Source organism: Bactrocera latifrons, unplaced genomic scaffold (assembly GCF_001853355.1).
Source record: "Bactrocera latifrons isolate USDA-ARS-PBARC rearing strain unplaced genomic scaffold, ASM185335v1 scaffold_151, whole genome shotgun sequence".
Taxonomy (NCBI): domain Eukaryota; kingdom Metazoa; phylum Arthropoda; class Insecta; order Diptera; family Tephritidae; genus Bactrocera; species Bactrocera latifrons.
The window spans coordinates 557,892-569,572 of record NW_017534975.1 but is presented as its reverse complement, the minus strand read 5'-3'; the positions used below and the strand labels follow the sequence as shown (position 1 = coordinate 569,572).

At 33.2% G+C, this 11,681-nt stretch overlaps 1 long non-coding RNA gene across 1 annotated transcript in view; it reads left to right on the top strand.

The window, feature by feature from the left end:
- Positions 1-684: 684 nt before the first annotated feature.
- The window catches only part of LOC108965959, a 33,648-nt gene continuing 22,651 nt past the window's right edge, over positions 685-11,681 (top strand). Inside the window, exon 1 of the long non-coding RNA XR_001993154.1 lies at positions 685-923. This is a non-coding gene — a long non-coding RNA (uncharacterized LOC108965959). The remainder of the gene's footprint in view (positions 924-11,681) is intronic.

Below are 11,681 nucleotides of genomic sequence, written 5' to 3'. Positions count from 1 at the left end.
AGAGTGGGTTCGCATCTGATTCGCGTATAACTTTGATTTTCACTTCTCTCAAGTGCTTAGCATTCTGCTTCGCAAAAACCTAGCATTAGAAAGTAGTTAAAACAAAAAAGGTGAGAAGCCAACGACATGGCAGGAAACAAAAAGCAAGGAAACTCAAAATCGGTCATAAAGGCATACATATTTTTACTTATCATAATATGTTTCAGAAGATATAATAACGGTAGTTTGTTAAAGCCAAAACTAATCGTTATATATTATATATAGAGTTATGTTTACGAATTTTTTTTACAATGACGAGGCGAACTGATTTGCAGCGGAGATATGTTTATTTCCCATATGTCCAATCGCTTGATTTTCGTGCTTCTAATTGTCTTTACCATATGTTGTATATAACGGTCAACAAAAGCGACAATTTTCAAATGTTTCAAGACCTTTTAGATATTAGAACATTGCAAGCGTATCTAAGGCTCGCTCGCGCCTGAGTTTGTTTCCTTACTTCTCTTTAATATTCATATTTATTTCACAAAAAATAATTAGAAAGACATTGTTTATCGTTTGAAGCACGAAAGCAATGAAGCATTGTAGTCTAAAAAATAAAAAAATATAATTAAAAGTTGCCATAGGAGCCAAATAATTTACATACATATGTATATTTAATGCTTAAATTTAACTGCGCAGCAAAATGAACAGTAACAAAGACTGGAATAACTGCGAAGAATTTGTGAAAAAAATTATGTACGTACATATATACATATTTACACACATTTTTGAATGCCTGAAAAGTGTTTTTATAATTGTTTACTAGCTAATTATTTTGAAAGCCAATAAATTGTGCACTTTACTAAATATGTGGCAAGTAGCAAAAAAGTAATTGTCAATTAAATGAACTTCATTAGTAGCAAATTTAATTTGGAGTAAAAACTGTGAGTATTTATTTTTAAACAAAATAAAAACAATACAATTATCAAGCCATTTCTTATATACATATGTAAGTATTATATAATATTTTTATGGAGTATTAAGTATGTCATTTATTATTAAAACTGTATTGTAAATGCAAATTTTTATTATTTCTGTGGTAAACTGTTCAAATAGATTAAGCCGACTTAAGCTATAGTATGTTTGTATGTAGGTTCTAGTAAAAATTTATACATATCGTTTTTGCAGATCCGGCGAAATTTTCCTTCGTTGCTAATGAATTATAAGTTATATACATATGTATGTATATTTATTTTAGAAAACTTATCAAGATCCTTTCGCTTAATCTCCCGAATACCTCGGAATAAGCCTCACATGTCGTTTTCCTCATTTATGCCCCAAATATTCAGCTGTATTTCATAAGAAAAGTCGACATGTCGATGCCGTTATTAGTTCTAAGCTATTTTCAAAGATTCTACCGTAGCGACTTTGTTCTACTGCTTGCTTCTTCCAAATTTTTTTTTTTATTTTGAAACGATTCGGGGTGATTCTTCCCAAATCTGATTGATCTGACAGTGTTCGTATAAATACAAATCTCTATACCGTCCGGAAAATTGGCGGTGCTCTCGAAAACTCGACCAAACATGCCAAGCTCTCTTCTTCATATGTAATTGATCAAGTTGGAGAAGTTCGAAATTGATTATAATCCAAAAATAAAATAAACGACAAATGCAGCTTTCTTGAATGCTAAAATTCACAGTTAGTACATGCCTGTCGATTTCCTATTTAAAACAAATATATTTAATATTTCCTTGTAACGTGAGTTGGCGGCAAAATTAAACTGTTGAAGTCATGTTTAAGGTCACAACAAGCTTTCCGTTTGGTATCTTATCAGGGGAAAATGGTACACAGAAACTGACATCTCTTGTGACAGGTTTAATGACAGATGTAGAAGTATAGTAGGATTATGGCGGATCAAGCGGTTTAGATTACGACTACATGTACATATACTTTCATATGTAACGGGTGATTCAAGTAGAGCTACTTGTTTCAATAGCCTGAGAGATCACGCGTGAGTCGAGTCAATGTGTCATGATATTTTTGTTTGTCATCATGGGAAGGCTTACGCCTGAACATCGTTTACAAATTGTTCAAATTTATTTCAAAAATTCAGATTCTGTAAAAAACGTGTTTCGCGCGCTTCGTTCAACTTATGGTCAACATAATAGGCCTACTGAGCATATTAATCGTAACACCATTACCTAGTTTGAGATCCAGCATTCATTATTGGATAATTTTCGACCGAATAGATCACGTCCAGCACGCAATGAAGAAAATATATCAACCGTAGCTGCGGGCGTACACGAAGACCATGAAGAATCGATTCGGTGCCGTTCGCATTAACTCGGACTGACGTATGAAACGACTTATCGCATTTTACGTCGAGATCCTAATTAAAAGCGTACAAAATATAGCCTGTGTAAAAAGAACAATCCGCTAGATTTCTAGATTATTTCCTCATATATATAAAATGTCGCTGCAGAGCTTGATATATGTAAGTTAACTACTATTTTATATATAGAAACAAATAAGTATAATTATTTAAATATGTGCAAATCGGCATTCAACAGACATAATTTTTTTTTTACGATCATCTTGACACTAATCCACTCATTAAACTTGACCAAATGTGCTCGACAGAGGTTTGAACTTGGCACATAAATTAAGAAATATTTCCAGATATATGAGTACAGTTTACAGTATACAAAAGTACGTATATATGTATGTGTAAAAATACCGTTATATGTATATATATGTAAATATATATGATTTATAAAGTTGGTTGTAAAAAATTCTTCTAAAGAACTTCACATTAACGGAAGGGGAAGCGGAAATTTCATAGGTAGCTGTACATATTTAATATAGCACATATCTATGTATATCTAATCTAGTAAAAACAAAATTATTAGTTTTCCAATAAATTGTTTTAGTAATTTTTGTCCTTATCACGTAAGAAAGAGCTTAGAAAGACAAGATTTTGGACCAAAAAACTGGATGAGCTGCGCAAACGTTGGCCAAACCAAGGTAGATGGTAGCGGTAGCTTTTACTATGTGTTTGGTAGGATTGGCGGATAATCATATAGCTGCTCCCCTACCGCCAAACTCTTAATTCGGCCTTGTATTGCTGCTAATTTTACCGCTCTAAAGAAAAAATCGTCCAAAAATGGCTAAGTTTGATCAATAGGACAGACAGTGTGTTCCATGAGAACATTTACCGGGCCGCACGCATCGATAGTGACTCGCCAGAAGCTTCGGGAGCTTAGTTGAGACGTTCTTTTGCATCCGCGTTAAAGTCCAGACCTCGCCCATTTTGATTACTACCTGTTTTCGATCATGCCGAATAATTTTACTGGTGTTAAAATCGCATTAAGAGAAGCTTGAGAAAATCGACTATTTCAGTTGTTTTGTCAATAGGATGGGTGCTCTACGAAAGCCTCACTTTGAATTTACCTGCAAATTGATACAAATTTATCAAATAAAATGGTTCATATTGCTTCAGTTTAATGCACAAATAATGTATTTCTTATTATGTAGACCCAAATAAAAGAATAGTAGACTATATGCCCATATATAGTATAGCATACGTAATTTTAATTCTTAATCGTCATGGTTGTAAAACCAGTTGATAAATGTCGTAGTTGTACATATGTATAATAAAATGAGTCGTAAAAATCATATTGTTTTCTGTGCAAGTATGTATGCAATATAAAAATGCTTCGTTCATTACTGAATTTGAGTAAAAGTGTACTACATATGTTACATATTTCTTACATATAAACTTTTGTTTTTCAAATGAAACTCACTAAATTCAATATTGAGGTAGTGAATGTGGCGTAGCTTGAGGCACATACTATAATATTGGTATATATGTATTTACATATATAGATATTTACACGGAAGACAGAGTACTGCTTGTAAACAAGTAACTTAAGCGCAGACATGTTAATTTAGAAATTTCAGGTTTAATACATAATTACCAACTAAGATTCAACCTAATTTACATTTATATTTCGTTGTTTGTGCTTTTGAACGCAATTTTTTCCGCTGCTTTTAGTTTGTGTTTTAATAAATTTGTAACAAGTAGGTGTACTAAATTGACGGGCTATATTTTCAACGGAAGTCTACCTAAATGCCATTATTAACACCACTTAGCGATATAGTAATGACTTAATCGGGAGAATATTGTACAACTGATGGCAATTTATCTTGGTATCCAACTTAATGTTTGACGACTAGTTTGAAGCCGGCTTTTCTGTTTCGGGTTTGATGGCTTCTATGCGTAGCTTCCTAATATCAGTAATCCCTAAATATTATGATTTTATGACATACAATCTTTTTTAGAAGATTTTTGAGATATCGATCTGAATTTTGAATACGCCTTTTCACCCCAAGAAGCGACTTTTTTATGAGAACCGCCAATATCGGAACACTATAGCTTGGGTTATTGTTCAGGAGCAAATTTTGCAGATCGGACTAATATATAATGTAGCCTTCCTAACGAATTGATCGTTTAAAATTCAATCTTTGTATGAAAAACCTTTTTCTTCGACTATATATATTTACGAAATTTGGCATGGATTATTATTTTTTATGCAAACAATTTTATGAGACCACAATCTTCAAACAATTCAATTAACACTATAGAATAGAAAAATTGATGATCTAGTTAAATTACATACTTTGCTACTTGAAGTTTGCGCAAGGCTTTGGATTCGTTTGATGGCGACTAGTCGAACGCATGATCGTCGATTGGACTTTAAAATTCGTATATAATGGGGTTTTCAGTACTACAAAAGCGTTTAAAACAAAAAAAGCGGTTTTGGTATCAATGAAATTGTTTATTCGTGCGAAGTTCATTAATTGTCACTGGCTTGTAGCCATAGATTATAGACTTGACGTAGCCGCATCGGAATTAGTCTAACGGCGTCAAATCGCACGACCGAGGCTTTCCCTTGTTAAAAGATATGTCATAGGTATATACATATATATATATATTCCAATTTATCAACTACTGGACATAATAAAATAAATATATGTATTTCACTTAATCATTTGTATTTAATATAAGCGGAAGAAAGTAAAAGAAGAAAAAATTTCGCACGCATAAGTATAGTATATTTCTGTATAAGTTGTTGTGTAAATACCAATGTTTATTATTAAATCGAAATCTTTTTCGCGCTTAATTTCTTCATTGTGGAAAAATGCGTTGGCATTTTTGACAAAAACAATCTGGTACATGAATGCGTGCGTATTTATGACCGGATGATCAGCATAATTTATTAGTCATATAATTAAATAACCCAAACTACATATACATTTAGTAAGTATTATGAAGATTAGTTTAGTATAATATAATATCGTGCTGACGCAACGCAATTTAATTCTACAGACGTGGGTTGCTCTCAACATTTTTGGAACAACAAATCAAAGAATTAACGTTAACGACATTTATTTGCAAAAATATTCAAAGCGTAAAAGTGACCTTCGTATGTGTGTTCTGTAAATAATAAATTTGTTGATTAAAAAAATTTTGAAAATGTGTCGTTTTCTTTCAAGCCTCATTGAACATTTAGACAAAATTATTTGGAAATTCACCTCTTTGATATTTGCAAGGAAATTCGAACTTTTTCAAACATTATAAAAATATACATATGTATGTATATTAAAAAATATTGAAAAAATACAGAAAAAATATAAATTTATAAGAAAAAAACTTAAAACTTATAAAATTTTGCAAAATGTTTACATTTATATATTTTTAAATTTTAAATATTACTTACTTTCCTGAAGTATTTATTATGAAGATGCCGTTCAAAAACAAAACTCAACTACATAAATTTTTTATATACATAGTTTTAGAGGTTTATTCTAAAACAGGTATGGAAAGGTTAAGTTCGGTTGTAACCAAACATTTTATATTCTTGCAACTTGCAAAGATTAAAGACCACTAGATTCTTTCAGGTGCTGACAAAACTTTATATTAAGTATCGAATCTATTTTATCTATTTTTGCCAATACCATATATTTTTAACATGCCACATAGTAAAAACTGTTCCATGGGTTTCATTAAGTATCTCACATACAATCACCAATCATATGGGGTAAAGTCAGCCGGATGTTCGAAAATGCTGATATTAGTTATATGGAGTAAGTTTTCGCCCAATTTTATCCATTTTAGGCACAAAGATACATAAACTGTTATGAGCAAACAACTCACATACTGGTCCATTTATCAGGGAAGTATAATATTTACCCGATTCAACCAGAATTTAAAATTGTGTTCCATTGGAAGTAGGCAGGCTGTAGTCCATTTTCACCTCTCTCTCTGTAACATATCACATACCAAAAATGTATGGTTCAAATGGGTAGAGCGGATATCGAGATATGGGGTTTCCCTTAAAAGTGGGTGGTGTCACGCCCATTGTCCAATTTTAACCCCGGCTCCGAAAATCGTCCTTTTGGTATCAGACAGGTAGCGGAGAATCTTAACAACTCTTATGGGTCGACTTCCTGACTTTTTTGCAACGAAACAAGAGTCATGAATATGACATTGAAAGTGTTCAACAATGTAACGGTTGATGCTCTAAAAATGAGCCGGAATTGAAAAAAAACCAAATTTATAACGGGGGAAGACCCAGTCCAAACCTTTTAATAAGTGTATGGGTAATTGCATTAAGCGCTGACCTTCTTGTATTGGCTCAGGAGTCTATTTTAATGGCAATATTTTTCATTTGTAAAAATTTACAAAATTTTGATATCACAGAACCCTTGACCGAAACTTACGCCTTTGAAAACAAAATTATTTGTATAAAATGGTAAACTGTTATGGGGAGTTGTTTTTACGTTTTTAACTTTGGCAGTATTATATTCTAAAAGTAAAGAGAGATGTATCAGCTTGTGATTCATGTTCTATAAAATGCAGACATACATATGGATACATTCCTTAATTTGATACCAATTATTAGGCTATCATATGCGACATGTTATATTGTACTGCCCTAACTCCAAGTAATTGGAACCAAACTAAAACTACGTAATACTTAAGGAAATTCAAGACGAGATTTCCTATAACAAAAACAACCAAACTTCTCTATTACTAAATCTCCAAGCAAATCTTTTGAGCTTGTTTTGGTTTAAGATCCTAGTTGATCTGGCCATATTCAGTACGTCGTCAAATAATGTGAGGACAGGGGCGAGTGTGTTGTTTTGCTATCATTGAATTGTGAATATTTCCATTATTGCCAAATACTTATGTACCTGTAAACTCATGTGTGTTTACTCAATTAGTGATTTAGTAAATACACACAGAATTCCATATGTAGTTTATATATTAGAATGCATTGAATTATTACACTAAATATGAACATCTATCTCTCAGTTTTGGCTGGTGCAGCTTTTGAACCCGGACGTTGAGACGGACTTTCTTCACGTTCGCCAGTCCTTGTGTGTTACGACCTACCAAACTCTTTGCCTTCGTCTCCTATAGCTTTTTATTATTTCTTGCGGCATCGCCGTCAGGCAAGAAAAAGCTTTAGCCGGCTACCTCTATAACTTAAAATTGTAATATTTCTGGTTCATCATCAGTTTCCCTCTATTCCTTTGCCACTCTTTCCTTTTTAGCTGTAGTAGGGCTATCGCGCTCGAGATGTCGGAATCAATTAAATTTAAATAAGAAAGATAGAGTTTCACATCAAATAAAGACCATACGTAAGTGAATATGCCCATAATATATCAATGGTCAATAGTTTACTGATAACTGCAACCTCCGAGTTGCAGTATCGGTTATTTAGGCTTTACTTGGATTATATAACACTTGAAAGATATTCCAGCTTTCGGAGCGTCTCGCTAGAGAACACAATTTCTTTCATATTGACCTTCCGTTGTCAATCCCACCATACGAGTACACTTGGAAAAACGTTAGTGACGATCAATTCTTGTTTGGCCACAGTTCCGCGGGATCAACGTATTTCAACACAGTTGCCTTTCTTTACCGTTAACCAGAAATGGATCGATTTTGTTGGGATTCAGCAACCTTTTTGTATTAAGCTTTTTCGAATCTGTCTGAATGAACACTTTGTTTTCCGTGCTTATCTTTAATCAAAATGGTGATAGCTGCTTGGTCAAGTGTAAAAAGTCTAAAGCGAAGCAAAAATTATATGTGAATCAACTATTGTATGCCTTAAAAATCCCATACTTCTTGCCACTGGGGAAAAATAAAATGCTATAGTACGCAGTAAATGCCGGTAAAATCATTGCCAAGATCATTCATTGACTTTTTCGCCTATAAAATGCGCGTGATAGACGCGTTCGTACCTACGCACGTATAATCGGGTATATGAGTGTAAGAATGTATTCGTACTTATATTTACATCTTCCTCTGTGTGCGTCATGTGCATATAAGATTGAGTCTCTGTTGGAAAAAAGAAACAGTTTCGGTTGCATATGTATTAGAGCGGGTTGATTTTTTTTTTAAATCGCTTATGTAAAAAATTTTCTACGATACATTCTGGAAAACTTATATTATGGGTCTAAAACCGGTTTAGAGGAAGGGATTTTTAAGGCGATGGGTTGTATGGGAGATATGTGACAGAGTGCCTGATTCCGACAAATGATCAACGTATTTAATTTCCCTCAGACATCTCAAAAACAACGAAATAATTTTTATAATTCCAAAAAAAAAAAAAAAAAGAAATCGCCTTGAGAATCGCTTGTAGACCAATAATCTCTTGGGAAAAGTTGCTCCGAATGATCCGTAGAACATTTCTCTATAAGTGATTTTTCGTTTTTCGTGGCTACCTGTAAATCGACCCGCTCTGATGTGCACATATTTGGGGGCGACTGCAACTCTTAACTATGAGAGAAGAGGTAATTTGTATGTCAACAGCAGTAGTCGAGTATTTTTCGTAAATAACAGCTAAAATTTTCCTAATTTTTGGCCAAAAAAAAGTTTCTCAGCAGCACTTGATTGCTACTCGAGGACAACTGCTAGGGTCGACTTTATCTGAAGACAGATGTGATTGTATTTTAATTACATATGCTTGTACTATAAATATATGATTACCAAATAAGTCATGATGATAGTTTTTAATTAAATACAATTTTCTGTTCCATACCCTTACTTATAACCTTAAGTAGCAATGAAGTAAACCAAGTCGTAAAACATGTTGCTAATTTTGTCTTAATTATTAGAGGCTATAAACTGAGCTACAATTATGTTCAATAAAAGAATGTGACTTATGCTTGAAATGTTGATGACAAAATAACATTCCAAGCTACGAACGCTTCTATTTTTTTTTAATTTTTTTGCCGGTCGGACTGATTAAGTATACATGTTTGTTTTTATTTTAGCTGTCTTCTTCTCAATGTTTAAGGGAGTATTCTACTCTAGAAATCAAATTTTGGGCAGTTTTTTGAATTTTATTTAAAAAAAAAAAAACAAATATTTTTAGTGTCCATTTTTTATGGTGTTTTTATTGACATCTTAAGAATACAAAAAAATAAAATTTCCAAAAAAGTATTAAAAATTAAAATAATTAGAGGGGGGGTTGGTAGAGACAGGTGTAAAAAAATGGCGCATCTTGTTGACATTGATCCTGACTGTTATAGTTCCTATTTCAGGGAACACGAAATTTTTGTTTTTGAAAAATGGGGACTGCCTGAAAATAAAAATAATTTTTTACGTTTTTTTTTGAAATTCCTGAATTTTTTTTAAATATTAAAAACAAAGGATTAAGGATTATATAAAGATAAAGGATAAAGGATTATAATTATAAAGAAGGTTCACACAAAATTTCAAATAAATCGGTTGTATAGAACTTGAGATAATGCCGGTACAGTGTGGAAAAAAGTAGTTTCGAGGAAAACGCGTTTAAAAAAGTTAGTCTACCTACCTACCGGACTAGGTACTGCGTCACTAAAGTAACTGTAGCTCTTAAAATAACTTTAATTTTTAAAAATCCTTTGGAGGATTCTTAAGGGTCTAAACTTTAAATATATGAAAACAAAAAATCGAATTTTTCAAAATTCTAGAGTAGGCACGAGCGACTTCTCTCTTCAGGTTTGCAGAAAACAATTAGTCGCAAGGTACTGAAATCGTCAAATATGTCTCTAGACCGCCTTAGAGTGTTAAAAACAGTGGATTTCATTGTTATATAGTAGATGTAGAATACATTATCAAATAATTATTTTGAAGAATGCTGAGAAGTTCGTATTTCGTATTTAGGTCGGTTGGAAAGCAAAATTATCAGTTCGAGTGTTGTAAGAATGCGAAAACGTTTTCGCAAAGTTTCTCATGCTAATCAAACTTCCCCTCACGTTTCTCAGTATTCGTTTGAAATTTTACCAAAGACCAATCGGCTGAGTAACTGACATTCCGACCTCACATATGTACATACATATCTGTAGCTCCAGTAGGGTAAACATGTGATTTCATCATTTTACTATTTGCTACTCAGCTATTGGCGCTTATACCGGCTTAAATATGCATATGTAAATACAAATTTTAAATTATTATTTTATTATTATTTTGACTCCAGAGTTGAGCTAATCGTAGATGTATGTACATACGAATTCTTGATTTCTTTTTTTTACCAGTTATTTGAACGTTTATTTGACCAAAGCTTAGTAGAATTTAAGTAACCATCAAATGAAATAATTTGTTTGAAGAATAATAAATAAATAAGCTTATGTGTATATACGTCTGTGTAATTGTGTCTAAATTTAATTTAATGACTCTCATTATCTAACTTTTAGAATACCCTAGAAATGATCAGTGTTACGAGCTGAGTCGATTTAGCTATGATAGTCTGTTTGTCCTTTTATCTGTCTATATATACATGAACTAGTCGCTCAGTTTAGGGATCGATCTGATTTTGCATACAAACTTTTCTCCCCAATGAGCTTCATTCTTTCATTCATCGAAACCGCTGATATCGGACCTGTAGTTTGTGTATCAACGTTTCTAAAATACGAAGTTTAGACCTGATAGAGAACCTCCAATGGTGATATCTCTTTGTCGTATACTAGTACAGTGAATCGTACAGATTAAGTCATTGTTGCTAGAGATGAATTCGCTTTATTTTTGTGCTCACCTTGACGGCACAAGTTTTTTTTGTTTGTACGAGGAGGAAGCATCGAAAGCCTGAACCCTTACTATAATGTTGTAATGGTATAGAGGCACGCAGAAGTTTTTTAGTGCACTCAATATACTATGCCAGGATACCGTGTTAAAGACCTTCTTTACATCATTCTCAGGTTTCGGCAGTAATATCAGATATTGCCTTTTCCATATGGTAGGAAAGCGGCCTTCATGGATGTATATATTATACATTGTTCGAAAAGGGTCTATGTTTCAGGCAATCGCCGTTTTTAGCGCTACATTCGGAATTCCATCTGATTCCGCGGCTTTAGATGGGTTTAATTGTTGCATGCTTCTCGAACTTCTTCAATAGAAACAGCCGGTATATCCTGGGTTTCTGGAACTCTCACGATCTCGTGATGGAGTGGGGGTCGGATAGGGAAGAGTACCGAAACTATTCTCACAATTATTGAGGGGGAGGTTGGCATTTGTCCGCCAGTGCGGAGTTTTCCCATTACCGTTTTATAGGCGAGTCCCCAAGCGTTGTTTTCAACATCGTTGCACAGTTTAAGGAAACCTTCCTGCTTACTTTTTTGAATTGCTTGTTTTAGCAATTTTCTTTTGT